General features: G+C 48.0%; 1 long non-coding RNA gene and 1 pseudogene across 1 annotated transcript; one reads left to right on the forward strand and one right to left on the reverse strand.

Moving 5' to 3' along the window:
• The window catches only part of LOC127468440 (NADH-ubiquinone oxidoreductase chain 2-like), a 194,661-nt pseudogene that overhangs the window by 105,247 nt on the left and 67,497 nt on the right, over positions 1 to 21,917 (reverse strand).
• Positions 5,799 to 6,788, forward strand: LOC127468452 (uncharacterized). The gene is made up of 2 exons (XR_007903572.1): positions 5,799 to 6,465; positions 6,524 to 6,788. It is a non-coding gene; the product is annotated as an uncharacterized LOC127468452 (long non-coding RNA).

Here is a 21,917-nt window from a genome sequence, read left to right on the forward strand (position 1 = left end):
CCACTCTAAAGTCATTAGGTGAAGGAACTTATAAAAACTGGGACAAAAACTTAGCCAAGGTTACCTGGCTAGTTAACACCAGGGGTTCAGTCAATCGAGCTGGCCCTGCACAGGCAGAATTCCTTCACATTGTTGATGGAGATAAAGTTCCAGCAATCCATTTGAGGGGAATGCTAGGGAAAGCTGTTTGGGTTACCCCTGCCTCAGGCCAAGACAAACCCATTCGTGGGATTGTCTTTGCTCAAGGGCCAGGACATACGTGGTGGGTAATGAGGAAGGATGGAGTCATCCAGTGTGTGCCTCAAGGAAATTTAGCCTTGGGGAAAAACTAATTGTATGTCCTGAGTTGTGTTTTTACAGGAAGCCAGTCACCAGATGAGAGAGAGACCTGAACTAAGCTGATGCTGGTATCCGGTGATGAGACAGTCCAGTGATGAAACAGCCATAAATCAGAACTGTAATTGTGACTGAGGAGACCAAAGATCTGGACTGAACTGACATTGGTATTGATTTTCCAACGACGAGACAACTGTACCAAGAGACCAACAAGAACTATATATATATATATATATGCATATGTGTATATATATATGCGGGATGTAGGCGAACGTGAGACATAGGTGTTACGTAAAGAAATAGTATGGAATAAGGGGTGGAGAATGTGGTGGTTTCACTCTAGGCCTTCCTGGAGACCAACTTGTAACCAGGAAGGAACTAGAAAAGTGATCACAGAAGTATTCCATGCTATTCCTTTACGTAACTTGAGGTATAAATAAAACCAGCGGGAGGCATCTCGCTCTCTTCCTTTCCGGCGAGGTTCGAGAACGGCGGGTCCCTGTTCTGGTCTGGTTTATCTGGAGCCGAGGCCTACAGTGACTACCGTTATCTGCCACGTGTGAGGGGAGAGCCTTGGGCCGTGTCTAGCCATCCTGCCTGTTCGAAGGGAAGTGGTGAGATTTTTGCTAGTTTGCCTTCGGTTGGTTGGTTTGGCTTGTTCGGTCCTTGCCCCTTTTTGTCCTTCTCCCTTCCCCTTCCCCCCCCACTCCTCCTGGTGTGTGGTATTCTCCTTTTGTGTATCTGTCTCATATGTTATATATATATATATATATATATATATATATTTGCTATAACTTTGGCTGCTTGGTTTTTTTTCTTTTCCCTCTCTGGGAGGCGGGTCCTTGTTGTCGAGTTTCGGGGACTTGGCGGGAAGCCAGCTCGAAACTTGCACAGAAGGGAAGGAAAAATGATCAATCATGTAGAACAAAAAGTGTAAAGATCAAACAGATCATAGCAAATTATTCCTTTAGATTTGAAAAGCTACCTAGAACTTGAAAGCAAAGAAGTGAGATCACCCAGTACTGCTGCTGATAAAAACAAAACAATTGTTCAGATGTGCCCTGAAAACCACCTGATTATCACAACTTCCATTATGGATGAGGAACCAGAGAAGTCCAAAAATTTAAAGGAATGAAATCTCACAGCAGCAACCAGACAAAGTCAGTCAGAATAGAACTGGGGTAGAAACCACCAAACACAGTCGTTTTCCCAGGCCTGGGGGCGAAAGGGAAGGCTCTTGCCAGTGACAGAGCTACTATGCTCAGGTGCAAAAAAAGTGCAGTTTCACAACACATCTAAAATACTGGATGTTAGGGAACAAATAGAAAAGCAAAACAAAAGTGGGGAAATATTCCCTTATGGGGATATTTTGCCCCACTGGGTACTTTCATGAAGAAAATAATTTTTTCCAGGCACAATGTAGTAGGCAGAGTCATTAAAAGGCCCTTTAGGGCACACTGTGAACAGCAGTGCTCTCTGTACAGGCACTTGGTGGTGCTGTAGACCCTGCTAGCAAGGAAGGGAGAGCACAGCACAAGTGTCACTTGCGCTGTGCCACACGGTGACAGCACTTGCAGGGCTGAGACAGCTTAAGAACTGCAGAGAGAGAACAAAATACCAAGGATCATCACTGGTCCAGGGCAGGGTTGATAAAACCTGTGACTGGATGGAAGGAGGCAGCCTAAGAATGTGGCTGATGGGGAGATGAGGTGGAGAGAAGAGAAGCATGGGGAACCTGATGTAGTGGTGTCCAGCAATCAGAGACTCAAGAGCCTCACCACGAGATATGTAAGTTCTCCATAGGTAACACTTTTTCCTAGTTTTGGCTTCTGGTAGCTGGTGTTGAATTTGCTTTGACATATCCTGGTGAACCTCCTGATCACAGGTAGCTGTTTTGTGATTGGTGCATGGCTTGCCTGTCTCTTGCAACCTCACTGGGCTGAAGGGAGACCCTCATCTGGTGACCACAGCACCAAGGTGTGGATGGGAAGCATCACACTGGACAGCTTCTCTAGGCTTGATTATGACTGCTCATGGTCTATACTGCTAGTGATCGCCTTGACAAACACAATAGAAGTGTGTGAAACAGCACTTCACAGAACCGCAGAATATTCTGGGTTGGAAAGGTCCCACACGGGATCATCGAGTCCAGCTCTTAAGTGGATGGCCCATATGGGGATCTTGAGGGGCGGAGTCCACGATCGGGAAGAGGAGACAATATGGTTCCTAATGGGGCTGCGTGGGTCAAGAAAATTACACAACTCAGGGAGAATCTGTACAATAGAAAACACAAGTAGTTGTTGTTTTTCTGCTTTACTTGATCCCAGGAAGCCGTTGCTGTAATGGACCCATTTCTAAAGCTGTTCTTTCCAGGATTCGTAATCCTGGTGTTCGCCTAAAATTACTCCATTTTTATTTACTAATGAAATGTAAACTTGCACAGCATTGTGCATTACAAGACCCTGGAAACATTTGGCTATACACGGAAGAAGGCAAAGAAGGATTGCTAGCACAAACAGGCCTAAAAGTAAAAATAATAGAAATTTTTTCAGGGGCTGTGAGAGTCCCTTCAAAGAAAGCCAATCAAACATATTGTCCCAAATAACTTCATCAGACTTTAGGATTTATTGAATGAGGGAATGGAGTTCGTTTATGTGGGAGTGGATGGATTGAGAGTGGTCGGAGAAATTTAGACAGCACAACCCCTCAAATTCATTGCAGCCATGTCCATTAACTAGCAGTAGAAAAATGAATGTCTGCTCTATTCTCTAAAGTGACTTTCTTAATCTGTTGGTGTGATGGTTTCACTCTAGGCCTTCCTGAAGACCAGCTTGTAACCAGGAAGGAACTAGGCCTAGAGTGAAACCATCACTGTTGGGAATCTAGTAACAGGTCTTCTAGTGCTGCACTAGTTGCATTACCCTCCTTGGCTAACCAACATCCCATTTTCGTGAGCAGATCTAAGGCATGTGTTGTGCCAATGGCTGGAATTATTATGCCTCCCCAGAGATTCTTGCTATGGGACCAAAAGTGGAGGTCGGATGTAGGGGCACGGGTCCTTATATAATAAGGAAAATACACGCTCCTCGTGAGGTGGTGAAACAAAGAGCTTTATTTCAAATTCGGCGCTTCCCTTTATACCCTGATATCATGTGACTTTCTTAACCAGTAGGGTTATCCATTTAGATGCATGCTCCTTTGGGCTTCTCTGCCCCAGCACATCCCTCATGCCTTGGACACACCTCCTACATCACCCCCCCCTCAATTATTTAAGAAGGTCAGGAAAACAGTGTAATAACAATAGTGCAAACAATCAGAAGAGTACATTGTAAACTACCAAAGCTTGCAATGACCCAGCACATCGCTTGCTTGGTCTCCTATACCTCTATGGTAAACTTTATAAAACCTTCTTATATTCCTAAAGGGTAGTGCAACTTGGAGAAATAACTTTATTAACCTAAAGGCCTTAGCCCAACCATATATAAACTTATAACCTTTATTAATCTGAGGGTTTTTAAATAACTGGGAAGTTCAACTGTATTTAAGAAGTAGGATAAGCTTAGCAAAACTAAATTTTCTTAAAATGACCTTGTGGCAGGGATAATGTTATTTTGTCAGGTGTTTTGTGTTTTAATATTTGTCCAGTCAAACAACTCTCTTTATTCATTCACTCTTCTCATTCATCGGCGGCCACCATTCATTCATCTCACACACATTCACAGATTTTTTACAGACTACTTTTTACCACATTGGTTGTCCCTTAATGTAAACCTAAAACCTGAAACATAAACATAACTCTTTTAAAACTTCTGCGTTACTCTGGTTCTTGCTGCTGGATTGTGTACCTAAATAGGGTTTGACACACCTGGAAGGAATCTACTTAAGTTCTTTTCCTGCAGCCACACAGGCATAGCCTCCCCCCCAAGTCACAAAATCTAGGGATCATGTCCACTGTCCTGAAATCAAATCTTTTACCATGACTGGTGGTTTGGGAGAGTTGGACGCCTGAGGTCTATGTTGCCTTTCATACTTACTCTTTTCAGTGCTGTCACAATTTAAAAAATTGATAACATACATAGCTTTTTACAGATGTTCTTGCAGGCTATACAGATTCTCCCCCTTTTTTGTTGTTCATTGAACATGTGTTTCAGTGTGTGATGTGCTCTTTCAATAATTGCCTGTCTTATGGGTTAGTGTGGAAATGCCTGTGACGTGAGAATTTTCCTATTTGATAGGAAGTGGAGTTGATTTATTATTAGTGTTAATCTGCTTTGGGATACCAGAGGTTGCTAAGCAACTAAACCAGTGTGTTTTACACTTTTGGTGTTTTATTCAGTGGATGCTGTGGCAGTTATGTTTTGTGGATGTGTATCTCAGTTTCTGTCAGTCATTGGCCCTGGCATGTTAGCATGTGATTTTGTGTGTATTATATAGAAATCAAACCTTCTATGAATCACAAGAAACCAAGCAGAACGCATTTCAAACAACAGGTGAGGGTTAACAATATCTCGAAGAAACTAACTCTCAAAATGGGGGATTAACCTTACAGTATAACAGGAATTAGTTACAACATTAAAAAGTTGTTCAGAAAATTTCCCCAAGGCAATATGAATGGCAGTCAGTTCCAGAACCTGTACAGAAGTTTGTTTCATGGTCTGTACTTCTCGTTCCCACTGTTCTGTGGCAGGATTTACTCAAGTCATTGCAGTCTTTCATGTTTTTTCCAGATGCATCTATGAAGACCGTGAGGCCTTTTACTGGTTCATTTTTGCATCTGGTAGTGGCTTTTAAAGGTAAATTACTGATTTCTGCCCACTATCTGTGTTTAGGGAGATGGATTGAAATGTCACCGTCAAAACTTGCCAAGGCAGCTTGGAATCCTGCGTCCTCAGCCAGCATCCAATCCAAATTGTCCTTCGTGGCTGGAATGTAGATGATGGTAGGATCCCTTCCGTCCAGTTCCTGCAGTCATCCTCTGCCTTTAATGACAAGCTTTGCAAACATCTCATTAGCAGTCTACACAGTTTTAGGTGGTATGTGGGGTAGAAACAGCCACTTAGAATTTGCAGTGCTCCTTTGGGCTTCTCTGCCCTGGCATGTCCCTCGTGCCTTGGACACGGAGTCGCAACTTTCAGTGAATTGTTGCAAATCTTGAGATTTAAAAAGGGGATGTTGCTGAGCCAGGGGGTGAGGGGCTTGTTGAGGGCCTGTGTTTGTGAATGGTTTTCTGCTTCTTTTAAATTGCTGGACTGCAGGTGAGTCCAGTTTCTCAGAGTAGATGGTGATGTCAGGTTTTGTGATTGTTTTAGGGGGGCTAATGGCTAAGTGTTATAGATTAGGAAATCAGGGCAATTTTTCTTCCCCTGCCCTCACTCCAAGGGAAAGAAACGGAGTGAGCAGGGGGAAGGGAGGTCATTAGCATTACAAAAGATGTAGCCAACCTAGGGTAATGGGCTATTTGGAGAAAGAGGAGAGGTGGTGGGGGAGGGGGGGGGTCTGGGCGCTGGTGGGAAAGGTGAGAGGCAGAGTGCTGTGGCTGGCTCCCGGGGTGCAGACAGGCATTTTGTTGGGGAGGGGGACCGGAGGTCTAGCTTGTTTTTTGGCTGTTAATTCTGGGGAGTTCAACCTCTTGTCCTGCTGGCTTCGACCTGCCTGACTGTCCCGCCCGCCGGAGCTGCTGTGTTTCATCGGAGAGTTTTGCTTGTCCGCGGGAGAGGAGGAGGAGTTTTTGAGACACCACCGCCTGAGACTGCAGTGAGTCCTCGCCACTCGAGACAGTGGTGAGTTCCCGTAGGAGTGTGCTGCCTGCCTTCCTTTTTGTCCTCACGGAGGCGAGGACCCTCCATCTCCTCGGTTTCCCCACGCGGTCCGGGACCGCTCTCTCCGGCCCCCTCTTCCCGCGGGGGACTGACGGAGCCCACAGTGCCCCCTGCCGACCGTGACCGGGTACTGCAGGTCCTGCAGCTCCAGCGGCCCAACAGCGCCCCCTGCCGACCATGACCAGGTACTGCAGGCCCTACAACTCCAGCGGCCCAACAGCGCCCCCTGCCGACCATGACCAGGTACTGCAGGCCCTACAACTCCAGCGGCCCAACAGCGCCCCCTGCCGACCATGACCAGGTACTGCAGGTCCTGCAGCTCCAGCGGTCCTACAGCGTCCCCTGCCGACCGTGACCGGGTACTGCAGGTCCTACAGCCTCAGCGGCCCAACAGCGCCCCCTGCCGACCGTGACCAGGTACTGCAGGTCCTGCAGCTCCAGGGGTCCTACAGCGCCCCCTGCCGACCGCAATTAGGACTGTGCTAAAGGACAGAGCAGTATTCTTTTAGACTTGTTGTTGTGGTTGTTGTTGCTGGTGTTGTTTTGTTTTGTGTTACTGGTTTTTTTTCTTTTTTTGCCAACATTCATATATTTCTTAATAAAGGGTTGTTATTTCTTCTGGTTTTTTCCACATTTTCCTCGAGTAAAGCCCCTTAATTTGACATTACAATTGCAGAGAGAGAGGAGTTGGGTCTACCTCACAACTCATCCTCTTTAGCAAACAGTCTAGTCTCTTCAGACTGAGACACTAAGGAATGGATTATCTTTGCGGGATTATAGAGTGATAATTGACCTAACGTGCAAGGTCCCCCAACCGCTCCTTTAGGAATTGATTTCCATACCCAAAGTCCACAGAAAAGAACATCCCCTTGGGGAGGGCAGAGGGTAATGGGGGAGGTTCAATTTTTTTTTGCCCCAGAATTCAAAGTTAGAATAGGCTCCATTGGATGTTACATTAAACTGATTTTCACCTTTTCCCTCTGTTTTTATATTGAAATAGAAACAGTGGGCTGAGGGGAGAGTATCTAAAATTTGTAATCATCTAAATATTGTGTATTTGTCTCGGTCCTTGGGGGTTGTGGGAAGCAGGACACAATTTGGTTTATATTTTTTTCTGGATCATTGTACTGAGGGAAATATTGATTTTGAAATCCTGTCCATTTTTGAGGGGACCAGGGAACTGTGACCAAACGTTTTTAATGGGTTTGAGGCGTCTGAGACGGAAAGGCACAAGGAATTAACATTTAAAGACTTAGCTAATAAGTCCACATGTTTCCAGGGTTTGTAGCTACCCAATCTGGAAGGGGAGGATTTGTAGGAGAAGGCTGATTCGATGAGATGACAGGATGGCTTAGGATGGCGAGGATGATGGAGATCATGATGGTGCTTTGTCGCTGTTGTGTAATTTCACCAGACGAGATGGAACCCACTTGGGACCGGAACCTGTGGAAACACAAGCATGCCGCCTTCCCCAGGTGGTAAGGGGAACAGGGCCAACTCATTCACCTGTTATCACATCTTTATAAATAACCCTGGCATCAGTATGGACTTGATTCCAGTGTGAATTGAAGTGTCTTTCTATGGGTGAGGTGTCTTGTTCTAACATATTTAGGAAGTTGATGACGTACAAGGCCTTGTTTAATTTCTCTTGGGGTGTGAGTCCAATAGTTGTGTTTTGTTGTTTGGTTAACATGTTTTTTGGTGTTTGGTGGGCATGTTCTACTATAGCTTGAGCAGTTGGGGAGGGGAGGATCCCTGTGACATGTGTAATTCCCCACATATTAAAAAATTCTTTTAATGATTGAGACGTGTAGGCTGGGCCATTGTCTGTTTTCACAGTTTTCGGGATGCCAAGGATTGATATGGCAGACATGAAGTGTTTTTTGATGTGTCGAGCCTTTTCTCCTGATTGTGCTGTCGTGGCAGTAGCACTGGATGAAGCAGTTCCTGCTAGAATATACTGTCCAGCAGGTAATGGTAATTCCATTGTTGGCCTCAAGAGGACTATCTGGTAGCTGTCATTGTTTATGGTGAGTTGGTGGGGAGATGCCAGCTCCACCCTAGGGATACCTGCTCTGGTTGTCCGTCCGGGATCGAGGGGAGCAGCTGAGTGTGGTTGGCTTGTGGGGCATTTTGTGTCATAGCACTGGCCCTGGCGCTCGACCGTCCATTTCCTGGCATCGAAGCCAGCTTTGATGCATCCCTAGGTGAGAGTGGGCTGCCGTCTCTGTTGAAGAGCGACCTACACTCACTCACCCAGTGCAGGGACACAAGCTGGCGGTCTTGTTTTTAGCTGAGGGCAATCTTTTTTAAAATGTCCAGGTTGTTTGGAATGGTGGCACATATCCTCTTTCTGCACCACCAAGACCTCAGCCAGGAGAGATTTGTTATAGTTTCCAGATCCCACATTACGACATGCTTTAACCATGTCCATTGGAGTGGGATCTTTAAGAGTTCTTAGTACTTGTTGGCAATCATCATTAGATTGCTCTACAGCCAGTCTTAAAAATAGTGCATCTTGAGCTTCTGGGTGTTTGACTTGTTTTGCAATAGCTGTCTTTAGCCTCTCTGCAAAGTCTATGAATGGTTCTGTTGGTTTTTGTTGTACTTGTGTATATGAAGGTGTAGGTTTGGCTGCCTAAGTGATGGCTTGAATAGTTTGGAAGGCTAGATTTTTTGAAGTGTCTAATTCATTCATAGGAACCTTGGTTTGGGCCTCATTGGAAATATAGTGTCCCATTCCATGAGACTATTAAAGGACTCCAGAACTGGGGTCCCTGTGGTTGCAAAGGCTCGCTGGGCATGTTGCCGAATGCAAGCTTGCCATTCGTCTAGGAAAAGTGTTGCCTGCATGTTAGTGAAAAAAGTGCTTACTAATTCTTTTATGTCATTTGGAGTAAACGTGTACGCAGCAAAAAGTGAATTTAGTACCCTTATTACATAAGATGAGTTTAGCCTGTATTCAGTAATAGCTTTTTTCGTATCCTTAAGAACTGGGAGGGGATAGGTTCCCAGACAGGACAATTTTTGGGATGGTAAAATACAGGAAATGCTTTAACTAAATTCAAATCATCAGCTGTCGATGCTTGTTCCTTTATGTAAGACCATCTGCTTCTCTGGGCACTGGCTCCGGAGAAACCAGGACTATAACTACAGACATATTGGCATGTATGCAGGGACAGGGAGGTGGAAATAATTGGGTTATGGGGCAGTGGTGGGCCTTGTGGGGGACAAGCGCCATCTATTGCTATGGAGGAACAAGTACATCCACAGAGTGGTGGTACTGAAGGGGTTACAGCGCCAGTTACTGGCGTGGTGGGATAAGCGGAGTTGTTGTGGGAAGTGGGGTTTTGGTAGGTGGTACATGTGTGCGTTGGGGGCAGGGGGATAGAGGTGAGTGGGGGTGGAAGAGGGGGAGAGGGGGGAAGGGGGTTGGAGGGCAGGGGGAGAGGGGGAAATGAAGCGTCCACTAGATCATGGCTAAAATTGGTCGGGGGGGGTGGTGGGGGGTGGGGGTGGGGGTACAACCATGTGGTTGCCACCATTTTGGTGGGGGGGGGGCGGTGGAAGGGGATCATGGGGGGAGGTGTGGCCATAAGGCCATCCTGGGACAGGGAGGCGGTGGAGAGGTGGCTGCAGGCCGCAACACAGCCATGCGGTCGTCACTCTTTCGAGTCCAGGAGGGTGAGCCAGGCATCTCGTGATGTGTGCAAGATGGAGATACAGAGGAAACATTTTCCCATCTGGAATCCGTTCCCATGGCCACAGTTGTGCCGCGATCTGGATGCCGCACCGCTCCCTCCTCCCAAATCACAGATTGTACAATCTCATTTTTTTTTAACATGCTTAATATTAACCACCAGGTGATTGCTGCCTGGGATGCTAAAGAGTCATTTGTCTGTATAGCGCTCCATAATTCACACCCTAATATGTCCCATTCCTGGTATGATATGGGGCTGGGTAGTGCGCAGTTGTGTTTTGAAATCCACTTAATCAGTGTTTTTAAAGAGTCCTTATCTAAGAGGTGTTCATACAAATAAATAAGACCTTTCAAGCATTTGTAAGTGTCACGCTCCCGCTCTGAAGATAGAACCTCCATGAATGTGAAAAAATAGAGTTCCAGAAACTATGCATCTGCAGGCCTACCTAATCAATAGGTCGTAATCCCATGCTGATTTGCGGGATTCTGTTTGAGCGAGAAGCCACGGTTGCTTTGTCATGTGAGCCCAGAGATCCCTGAAAATCCTCTACATGGTAGAAAATTTCGTGTGGTTCTTGCTGTTGGGTACCAATTAACAGATCTTGATTGTGGACTCTCCGCTGGAGGTTCCTCGGAGAACAACTCAGTCGCGTGGTCCCCCTTCGGCAGGAGGAGAGAGTGACTAAATTTCCTCTCTGTGTCCCAAGGCAAAAAGACCTTTATTTTGACACTCCTGCAGTTTATATTGGCTCAGGGGGAGGGCAAGAAGAAGGGACGTGATTGGGTCAAGGTCCAGGGGGAAGGGAGTGGCTTGAGGGCTCTACTGACCAATGGGAGATACAGCAGGACCGTGTTCCAGTAACAGAACCAGGGACTGGACAGAGGCGGGTGAGACAGCCTATCCTGCTTATGCAGGGGCGGAGTCCATGATCGGGAAGGGGAGACAATATGGTTCCTAATGGGGCTTTGTGGGTTGGAGAAATTACACAACTCAGGGAGAACTCATGCAATAGAAAACGCAAGTAGTTGTTGTTTTACTTCCTCGCTCGATCCCAGGAAGCCGTCGCTGTAATGGACCCATTTCTAAAGCTGTTCTTTCCAGGCTTTGTAATCCTGGCAATTGCCTACACCAAACTAGCAGGTAACTTTTCCTGGCTATTTGCTGACATAGTAATCCGAGCTCTGCAAGGCATTGCCTTTTCCCAGTCATGGTGAGACACCAAAATTCAATCAAATTTCTATAAAATATGATCGGGGTCATATTGCTGGTTTTTGTGAGGGGATGAAGGGGAGGGCACTTTGTGTGGAAAAACTGACGCTGAAGCATTGACCTTCTGAGAAGTGGAACAGCAGAGATCACCAGACTCCGTCAGCCTGAAAGTTAACAAGGAAGAACTTTTAGTGCACTAGAGTTCATTGATGAATTTCAACGCTGCTGAACTGTCACAGCGGGCTCCGGGACAACTGTGTCCTGCACCAACACCTGTGGCACCCACAGATCCCCTTCTCTGCATTTACCCTGCAAGATTTCTCTGGTCTAAACAAACCCAGCTAACGGCCTCACAGGAAGCAGGTAATGGCTTTGAAATTCTCCCCACACCAGTGTGGCAGTGTGCTCTGCTCAGTGCTCTAGGGTGTGCTGTCTCACCTCTAGCCATGGCTCCAGCTTGCAAACACAGGGTCAGTCCTCAGCTGAGCACAGGAGGCCTGACTTCCTCCTGCTTTCACAGGAGGTTGTTACGCATCACTGTTTTGCAGCTACATGTTCCATTCAGGGGGTTCTTCATCCCTTGCTGCAGTTTCACACCAGTGCCTCTTATCATGCCTCTTCCATGAGTGTGGGGACCCCTGGCACACCACCTTGGGAAATACCATGGGTATTTCCATGGTATTATATGGGGGATAGGATGTAGTTGGTATGTGCAGCCCAGTGGGCTCAGCTGCTCCTCAGGGGAGTGGTATGCATGCAGAGACTGGCTTTTTCAGTGCGAGGTGACAACAGGCTGACAGGGAACAGCTACAGGGCAGCCACTGTAACCACAGTGCAGCCAAGAACCTGTGTGCCTGAAAGCCCAAGAGCGCTAGGACAAGGGCTGTATGTTAGTTGCTCCATAAATTCCATCTAAAAATGACTGTATCCCAGTGGTTCAGCAATGCCATGTCAGTTCTGCCACTGGGGCAGGTGCTGTGTTTTCCTCTGTGGTTGCCACATCTGTCTCCCAGTCTTGGACACCAAAAATGGTTCACTTACTTCATGCAATCAGACAGTTTCACTTCAGTTTTCGTGTTAATGTTTAGAAGCCGCTGACTTATCAGCCAATGTATCTGTAAGAGATTGTAGAAATCTGAGTGTCTTTTATGCCAGCCTCTTTGTAAACACTGCCTTTATGAGCTGCAGACAAAATCTGATTTATCCTCAAAGGTGTCCGCCGAGAAAGATCTTGCTGCGCACGTAGTGCCGAGAGTGCTGCACCAACAGAAGGTGAGAGAAAGAGGGTCAGGGCTTTTTTCCTGGCTGGAAGGGCAGTCATTCGTGGGCAGGAACCCCGTTCCTAAATCGGCCATGGGAGGCAAAAAGTGAATACGGACCAAGATTCCTCCCAGACCAAAGGGGCCCGCCCAGAAAGCTCTTGCTGTGCACATAGTGCCAAGAGTGCTGCACTACTCGGGAATCGGGCTGGCAGTTAGGAGGTAGGTCAGAAAACAGAAATCAATAGCATTTTACCCAGGAAAAAAAACTGGAAGCCTTGGGTTTGTGGTGCAGTTGGTGTGCCAGGGTAGGCACTCCATGATCAGCCAGAGCTTTCTGTGCTGGCATCTTTGGTGTGAGAGGAATCTTCGTCCGTATATAATTTTGGAAGTCAGGCTGTCAGATGGGAGGCAGATCTGAAAAATGAAACAATACCCATTATACCAGAAAGGAAAGACTGGAAGCTTTGACTTTGTGGTGCAGTTGGTGGACCAGCCTGGGAACTCCGTGAGCAGCAAGAGCTTTCTGTGCTGATACCTTTGGTGTGGGAAGAATCTGTGTTTGTATGCAATTTTGGGAATAGGGCTGACGGTTGGGAGGCAGGGCTGAAAACAGGAAATAACAGCCCTTATCCCCAGGAAAGAAAGCCTGGAAGCTTTGGCTCTGTGTTTCAGTTGGTTTGTAAGTCTGGAGATTCCATGGGCACCAAGAGCTTTCTGTGTTGGCATCTTTGCTGTGGGAGGAATCTTTGTATGCAATTTTGGGAGTCGGGCTGGCATTTGGGAGGTATGTCTGAAAACAGGCAACAACAGCCCTTATCGCCAGGAAATAAAGACTGGAAGCTTTGGTTTTGTGGTGCAGTTGGTGGGTTAGGCTTGGCACTCCATTAGCAGCAAGAGCAGTCTGTACTGGAAAGTTTGGTCTCTGAGGTATCATTGTTTGTATGCAATTCTTGGAGTAGGGCTGTCATTTTGAAAGCATGGTAAAAAACAGGAAACAACAGCCCTTACCCCAGGAAAGAAAGAATGGAAACTTTGGCTTTGTGGTGCAGTTGGTGGGTCAGGCTGGGCACTCTATGGGCAGCAAGAGCTTTCTGTGCTGGCGCCTTTGTTCTGGGAGGAATTTTCATCCGTATGCAATTTTGGGAGTCAGGTTGTCAGTTGGAAGTCAGGGCTGAAAACAGGAAACAACAGCCCTTATCCCCAAGACAGAAAGACTGGAAACTTTGGCTTTGTGGTGCAGTTGGTGCACCAGGCTCGGCACTCCATGAACAGCAGGAACTTTCTGTGCTGGCACCTTTGGTGTGGGAGGAATATTTGTTTGTATGCAATTTTGGGAGTTGGGTTGGCAGTTGGGAGGCAGGTCTGAAAACAGGAAACAACAGCCCTTATCCCCAGGAAAGAAAGCCTGGAAGCTTTGGCTTTGTGGTGCACTTGGTGTTGTCAGCCTAGGCACTCCATGGGCAGCAAGATCTTTCTGTGCTGTCATCTTTGATGTGGGAGGAATATTTGTTTGTATGCAATTTTGGGAGTCGGCCTGGCAGTTGGGAGGCAGGGCTGAAACAAGGAAACAACAGCCCTCATTCCCAGGAAAGAAAGTCTGGAAGCTTTCACGTTGTGGTGCACTTGGTGGGCCAGGCTTTGCACTCCATGAACAGCAGGAGTTTTCTGTGTTGGCACCTTGGTTCTAGGAGGAATCTTCATCCGTATGCAATTTTGGGTATAGGGCTGGCAGCTGTGAGGGACGTCTGAAAACAAGAAACAACAGCCCTTATCCCCAAGACAGAAAGCCTGGAAGGTTTGGTGGTTCAGTTGCTTTGTCAGCCTGGAGACTCCGTTGGCAGAAAGAGCTTTCTGTCGTGGCCTCTTTGCTCTGGGACGAATCTTTGTATGTAACTTTGGGAGTCTGTCTGGGAGGTGGGAGGCAGGGCTGAAAACAGGAAACAACAGCCCTTATCCCCAGGGAAGAAAGACTGGAAGCTTTGGCTTTGTGCTGCAGTTGGTTGGCCAGGCTTGGCACTCCATGAGCAGCAACAGTTTTCTGTGCTGGCTCCTTTGTTCTGGGAGGAATCTTCATCCATTTGCAATTTTGGGAATAGGGCTGGCAGCTAAGAGGCAGGTCTGAAAACAGGAAACAACAGCCGTTACCCCCAGGACAGAAAGACTGGAAGCTTTGCCTTGGTGGTTCAGTTGGTTTTTCAGCCGGGAGACTCCATGGGCAGCAAGAGCTTTCTGTGCTGGCACCTTTGGTGTGGGAGGAATCTTTGTTTTTATGCAATTTTGGGAGTCAGGCTGGCAGTTGGGAGGCAGGGCTGAAACAGGGGAGAACCCTGGTTCTAAGTCTGAGGAGAGAAAGAACAGGAGACTTTGAAGTTCAACTGATGTTTCTACAGTCTCCCAGCTTTCCTCACATTAATGAAAATTGGCTTATTGAGGATAATGAGGATGCAGCTTCTGCTATGGGGAATTCTAAGCATTCTGGGGTCGGTAAGACAACCTGGTAAGTAACACTTGAGTGAATGGGGGGTTGTCTTGGGGGCTTGTTTCCCTTCTTTTTTCTGTCTCTCGGTTTCTCATTTTGTTTGCTACTTTCTTTGGAATAAATGTTGTTTTGTTCAGCTTTCAACTGTGTACTGGTTTCAGTTTTGGCAGTCTCCCTGCTACACGCAGACATAACTAACAAATGACAGCATCAGCAGATGCCTTTCCATTCCTCTTTCCCTTCCCATTCCCCGTTCCTCTTCTCTTCCCATTCCCACAGCCAACACACTATTTCACTTCTCACTTTAACAAAGCTCTTTTCTCCTTCAAGCCCCTCAAAGGCACCAAGGCCACATAGGAGGCCACACACAAACAGTACTCCTCTTCCCACTTGACTACACCTTCTCCCTCACTGTTCTACAGGGAACACCAGGAATCTGCTCGCAGAGGCCTCTCGTTTCCCATCAGCAGCTCAGTACAAGGAGCTAAAAGAAGCTCAAGCCTTAGGCCACAAGACCTGACAGCGAGGAAACTTTGGGAGCAAACTAATGCTGCTAACACGGACCCAGCTGAATCCAGCACACAATCACAGAATCCAAGAGTCCTTCAGCTTGGAAAAGACCTCCAAGCTCATTGAATCTTATGCAGCCCCTCCCTGACTGCCTGCAGGGACTGGATGATGCTTTGCACAAGCACCAAAAGGAATATTGTGAAAGCCATGGCCTGCAGGAGGACACAGAGAAGGGCTTGGCTGGGACTGGCTCACTGGAAGTGAGAATGCATAGTCTTATTAACATTATATAATTTTATGCATTGGCTATTCTCACCCAAAATCAAATCCTCTTGAGGCAAACACCGCATTTCCTATCCTCCTGAAATATCCACCATGTGGACCCATGTCCTTGAACAATATCAATCCCATGGGTGGGTTTGCCTTTGCCTGAGGCAGGAATAACCCAGACTGTTTTCCCCAACATGTTTTTAATGTGCACTGCAGGAACTTTATCCCTTTGTATGGTACATAAAAGTTTTGGCTGGCAGAGCCAGCTCAATAGGCAGATCCCCCAGAGTTGAGTGATCAGGTGGCCTTTGCTAAATGTGGATCCCAATGTTTTTAAGTCCCACCACCCACTACTCTCAGTCTCCTCTTTACCAGTCCACTGCATTATTCCATCTTTCCTGAGGCTGGTGCATGACAGGTGTGCTGGTTTTAACATCAGCAGGAAATTAAAATCCACTCCCCTTCTCCCACTCCTTTTGGTAAGGGATGGACAAAAAAGGAGAGACTCTGGGTTCAGATAACAATTTTCTGAAAGCACACAGCAATGGCATAAGACACGCACAGTAAGAACAGCAATATTAAGAGCAAAAGTATATAAAAAAAAAAGTGTTTCACCCCCAAAAGGTATTCACCACTGGGCACACAAACAAGATGGCAGGTGCTCCTCGTGGGATGTGTCTGCGTAGTGTCCCCAGACAAAGGCAATGTGGTGGGGGAGCTCCCGCATGCTGTGCCAAGTGGTATTTGGGAAATTAAGGCAATGTGCTCAGGGAGCTAACACAGCAATGTGCCAAGGCTAACATTTCCCATCCCCTCAGCCTGAAAACAACGAAAACAAGGACAAACCAAGGAGCTGGGCCATCCTGGTAGTGCCACACAGCCGCTATTTGAGGCGCAGTCCTGTGCAGGCCTCCTTTTCTCTCGCTTGAGAAGCTCAGTCTGAGGGGGGATCACCTTGTCACCACTCCATCCCTGCTGGCAGCTTCCCCACAGGAGCTGTTGGTTCAGCACTGTTGTCGATTATGTTTATCCTCTCTGTCCCTTTCAGCATCAGAGGTCCGTTGTCATGCTCTGGAGAAAGTGGGAGGGGGAACCAGTGGGGCAGAGGACAGGAAGCACAGGTCTGGTGCTGACAGTCCCTCCACCAGAGAGAGCAAAGCAGGATGGGGCACTTTGTGTCCAGAGCCCTGGCTTTTCCTGCCCAAACCACATTCCCAGCGATGACATGGATGTGGAATAAATACCTGGTCATCCCCACACTGCACTAAACTCCACCCCCTTCTCTGTAAGCAGGACGCTGCAGTAACTGACCTTAGCAATGGGAATTTAGGATGGTTGCCATGGTAATTGACCTTAACAATGAGAATTTAGGATGGTTGCCATGGTAACTGACCTTCGCAATGAATCTCAGTGGCATTGTCCATGGCAATGGGCTGTAGCAAAGGGTTTGATGATGGTTGCCATGGCAACCAACCATAGCAACACATGGACGAGGAAGCTGTGATAGCATCAAGATTTTGTAATGGGGCTTTATGACAGTTGCCATGGTAACCAGTTTGCATCAAGAAAGTCAGTGCAGGTTGCCTTGCCACCCAACACAAGCCCTGGGTCTTTGTGCAGGTTGCCATGGCAACCACCCCTTGTAATTGGACCCAGCGGAAGTCTCCATAACAAAAGTCCTCAGCAACTAGAACTGGAGGAAGTTACCATGGCAAACCACCATCGTGATGGGTCATTTGCTGGTTGCCATGGAGACCACTGCCATAGCAATGGGTCTCTGTTTAATTGTTCATGGAACCAGTTTCCAGCAAAAAGTCTTCTAATGGTTACCGTGCCAACTGATCATATCAAAGGGTTTCAGTTCACATCTCCATGGAAGCAGTCCCCAGTAATGGGTTTTAACTATGCCATGGCATAGTTGCCACGTTTAACTATGCCAGCTATAGCCACCAATCTCAGTGAATGTTCCCACGGTAACCCAACTCCAGTAACTGGACTGTGATTGTTTCTGACCACAGCAACCAACTCATGGGAATGTTGCCACAGCAACTGCCATAGCTATGGGTCATCAGATGGTTTCCATAGAAACCAACCATAGTAATGGACCTGTATGGTGGTTGTCATGGCAACTGGCCCGGCCATTGGTCTCAGTGCAGGTGTTCATGGAAACAGTCCCTGGCAATGGACTGAGGGATGGTTGCCATGGCAACAGCCCTAGGTCACGAGGAATGGTTCTGGTTGCCATGGCAAGAGTCCCTGGCAATGGACTGATAGTCCAAGTGCTGGTTGCTATGGCAACAATCCCTACCGATGTCTCTCTGAGTCTGTTTCTCCAGCACTGCCCCTCACACCGGGTTCCATCGCTAATTGTGGTGACATCTGAGCACCTGCTGGACAGGGTACAACCCAGAGAGCAAAAGGGACTAAACTCCTGGGCTGAGGCACAGACAGTTCCATGGGAGCAGCAAAAATCAGGAACTCCCTCCCTGCTTCCCACAGGCAGGAGAGTGTTCAGCTTCCCCACGGGAGCAGGGCTCCACCTCAGGGAATGGTGACTTTGGGACACAAACACCATCGCTCCCAGTGTTCCCTCCTTCCCCAGTCTGCCCTCCTTTCCCACACCTGACAGTGATGCCACATGGTCTGGGACATTGCTGGGGTCAGTTGGGGTCACCTGTCCTGGCTGTACCCCCTCCCAACTCCTGGTGCACCTCCAGCTCCCTTTGCTGGCAGGACAGGATGAGGAGCAGGAAAGGCCTTGGCTCTGGGCAGAAACAAAAACCTCCCAGAATTTTCCCCCCTGTTCCCAGTCCAGTCCCAGAGAAGCCCCCTGGAAGGAAACTTACTCCCTCCAAGCCCAAACCATCTCCCAATGCCCATTCCCCAGCACAAGGTCTCACAGGGTCAGTGCTGTGCCCCTGCCCCAGCAACAGGGCATTGGGATGGTTACCATGACAACCAACCTTAGCAATGGATTCTTATATTGCTTGCCATGGCAACCAACCTTTCAATAAGATTGTGGGATGGTTTCCATGGCAAACAACTCATGGAAGTGCCCAGGAGTGAGGTCCCTGGCAATAGATTTATTAATGGTTGCCATGGAAACTGCAGCAACGGTCTCCCCGCAGGTTGTCATAGCAACCGACATAGCAATGGGTCTTTTTGATGGTTGCCATGGCAACCAGACTTAGCAACAGGTCTCAGTGCAAGTGGCCATGACAACAGTCTCTGGCAATGGGTTTCTATGATGATTGCTGGGACAGCTGACGCAAGCTGCCACAGAAACGTCACAGACCCAGAATTCCATGGCACAAGCCCATAGCAATGTGCCCTAATGCAGGTTTCCACAGCAAACAACTATCACAACTGGTCCAAATCTTGGTTGCCATGGCACCACACTTAGGAAGGGGTCCACTGATGGGTGTTGTGGTAACTGACAAGCGGTATAGGATCGTAAATCGCTGCCATAGCAACAGACTCTGGCTACAGGACTCAGTTTGTTCCCATGGCAACCACCCCAGGGTGGTTGCATCTCCATGGAGCTGCCACGGGCCATGCATGAGCAACATGTCCTAGTGATGGTTGTCATCAGGAGCAACAGGAAATTGTGATGGAGCCAATTTACCACAGCACTCACAGAGGCTTCACAGTGACAACAGAGGTGTCTATGCTGCTAAAGAGCTGTGATGTCCCATGCAGTGACAGGGTTTCCACGGTGATGTCCCAGGGATCTGGACTACAAACCAGGTATATTTATATAAATATATATAGGATTTATTATTATAATGATTAAGTAAAAATATCTTAATCAGAATTATTTACTACCCAGTATAGCAGCTATAACAATTGTTGTAATATAGTGCACTAGGAAGCAATATTGAAGCAACTGTACTAAAGCAATTGCATTTAACCAAAACCAATTATTAAGTAGAGATTGATGTCACTCAGCCAGACCAAAGACCTTAGGCAAATCTCTTTGGCTTAGCCTTGAGGAGTGACTTTGAGGGGTGTCCCCACTCCAGGCAGGAATCTCCACACACAATCCCAAGAAGGGATATGTCAGAAGACCCTACCTTTAAAATTTGGGACTGAACTTTTCTAGTATAAAGTGCTGGACTGTCAGTCAGGTGTGTCCAGGCTATGCCAGCTCAGTAGCTGTGGAGAAGTTCTCAGTGGTGTCACTTGTTTATTCCTTTATATCCAGATATTTTACAAGGTCTGCCAAATATTCTCTCACTCTCAGGATGTTTAACCTAGGGATTGATGAGTCAGGCTGGTTTCAGCTTTGTTCAGTCCCCAAAACAACATGACAACCTCCTCCCCAGCCTTCTTAATTTCCCACTGAGGGCTTTTCAAACAGGGCCTTGCTGGAGTTGTTTTACCCCATTCCAGGCAGAGCATCCTGCTACAGGACCCCCATGGGACACCTGTGCCTGCTCTTCCAACTTTTCCTCACTGTCTCACCCCTTCCTCATCATCCTCACAATCCCCAGCTCCCCCAGTAGCTTGGTATCCCCCCTCACCTTGCTTGGATTTGGTGACCTAGCCCCTCTCAGCTCATTTTGATTGTCCAAAGCCCCATCTTTTCCTCTCTCTTATCCCCCTTTCCAATTGTCCACAATCCCCAGCCATCACTGATCTTGGTTTGGGTTGTCGCACCCCTGTCCCACTTGGTTTGGGTGTCCCACTCGCTCTTTCCTCCTGCTTTCCCACTGTCTCTCCCCTTCCTGCTCCCCCGAGTTCCCCTTGCCTGCAGCCGGGGGGGTTCCCAGCACCACCAGTCCGGCCCCAACTCCTCCCACACAGCCCATCCCCAGCGCTGGGCAGGTACTGACACCCCAAAAGCAGTTGGGCAGTGCCGGGGGGGTCCCCAAAAGCGACCCTGGCCCACACAGCACTGGGAGCACCAGTCCAGCCCAGTTTGGAGCAGGCAGGTGGCATCACCGTCCCGGGCAGGGTCAGGCCCCTGTCGCAGCTGCCACCATGCTAAACTGAGCCTGAACTTGATCAACAGTTTATGCCTAGAGGCCCAACAGCACTTAACTTAACAGCACTTAACTGATAACTGAAGTCAAATAATTTAGCAAAGCATTCATATAGAATTTACGACACCATAACAGTAACTCACAGGCCTGACCGACTTACAAATCCAAAGTGCTGAAGAATCCAGGAGAGCAGTGTTCCCGGGACATTTGTTATGGCAGATTCACACTCACACAGACAGAAAGAGTCTGGACAAGGTACCTGGGAACAATTCCCTTGGGATTCAGGAAAATCCTCCCTTGGGATGCCATTGCACATTCTCAGAAGAACGGCTGAGCTTCGAGGAGTGAGAGGGATCAGCCCCGGATCTGCTGTCGGTCAGGATCCTCTGAGTGCAGCAAATGGGAGAGCTGGGGGCTCTGAGAGGCCCAAGCAAAGGGAGGTTGCTGTCGCAGCTGCTGTGGCCTCAGAGAGCTCAAAGGGTCTCAATCAGCACCGCTGGTTATGGGACCCGCGCAGAGGGGGCTTTAAGGCACAAGAACTGTCCATCCTGGTCCCAGTTCAGGTTAGAGACTTTCTCTGAAAGTTGGAGAACAAAAATACGATTCTACTTGGGTTGTTCTTTGGGCAAGAAAAACAAGTTTCCAAGGCCGTTGGTTAAGAAAAGCAGGAGCTCATTAGACAGCATCAGTTCCTATGAGCAGACAGTGTTTCTGAGCAGCTCAAAAGCAGCTCAGCCCAGGGGCTGTTCATCAAGGCCGAGGCCTAACGAGCATGTCTCAGATCATAGCGAGGCCTGGGGGAGGGGGTAAAGCACTACCACAGTGGGTTACAAGGAACATGGGTCACCAGAAACGTTGGTCAACAGGTCTTTACCCACCAGGTCTCTGCCCAATGTGAGTCACCATGGATCATCCAACATGGATCCTCCAATGGTGTTCCTGACCCAGGAACACCAACACCCACTGTGGGGGGGAACATGCATCCTCCTGCCCACTGCCGGGACTCTGCCGGCAGGTTTTTGGGGACCCTCAAAAAACACCTATTGGGAACCTCAATATCCCCCCCAAGGGGCATTTGCGGCTCATTTTGGAGTCTTCAAAGGTCCAAACGTCTCCCTCAAAAAACCCCCAGAAATCCCCCAAGACATTTGGGGTGAGCTCCCCCTCCCCAGTCACTTTTGGGATGCAGGAGGGAAGGGCGATGCTCCCAGGGATGGGGGCGCTGCGGATACAGTCAGCAGCAGAACAGCAACCTTCCTGCTCTTCCTGCTCCTTTTCCTCTGCTATCCCTGCTCTTCCTCCCACTACTTCTCCTCCTGCTGCATTCTTTCTCCACTTGCTCCTCC

Source organism: Manacus candei, unplaced genomic scaffold (assembly GCF_025592945.1).
Source record: "Manacus candei isolate 608988 ecotype Guabito, Panama unplaced genomic scaffold, ASM2559294v1 h1tg000015l, whole genome shotgun sequence".
Taxonomy (NCBI): Eukaryota; Metazoa; Chordata; class Aves; order Passeriformes; family Pipridae; genus Manacus; species Manacus candei.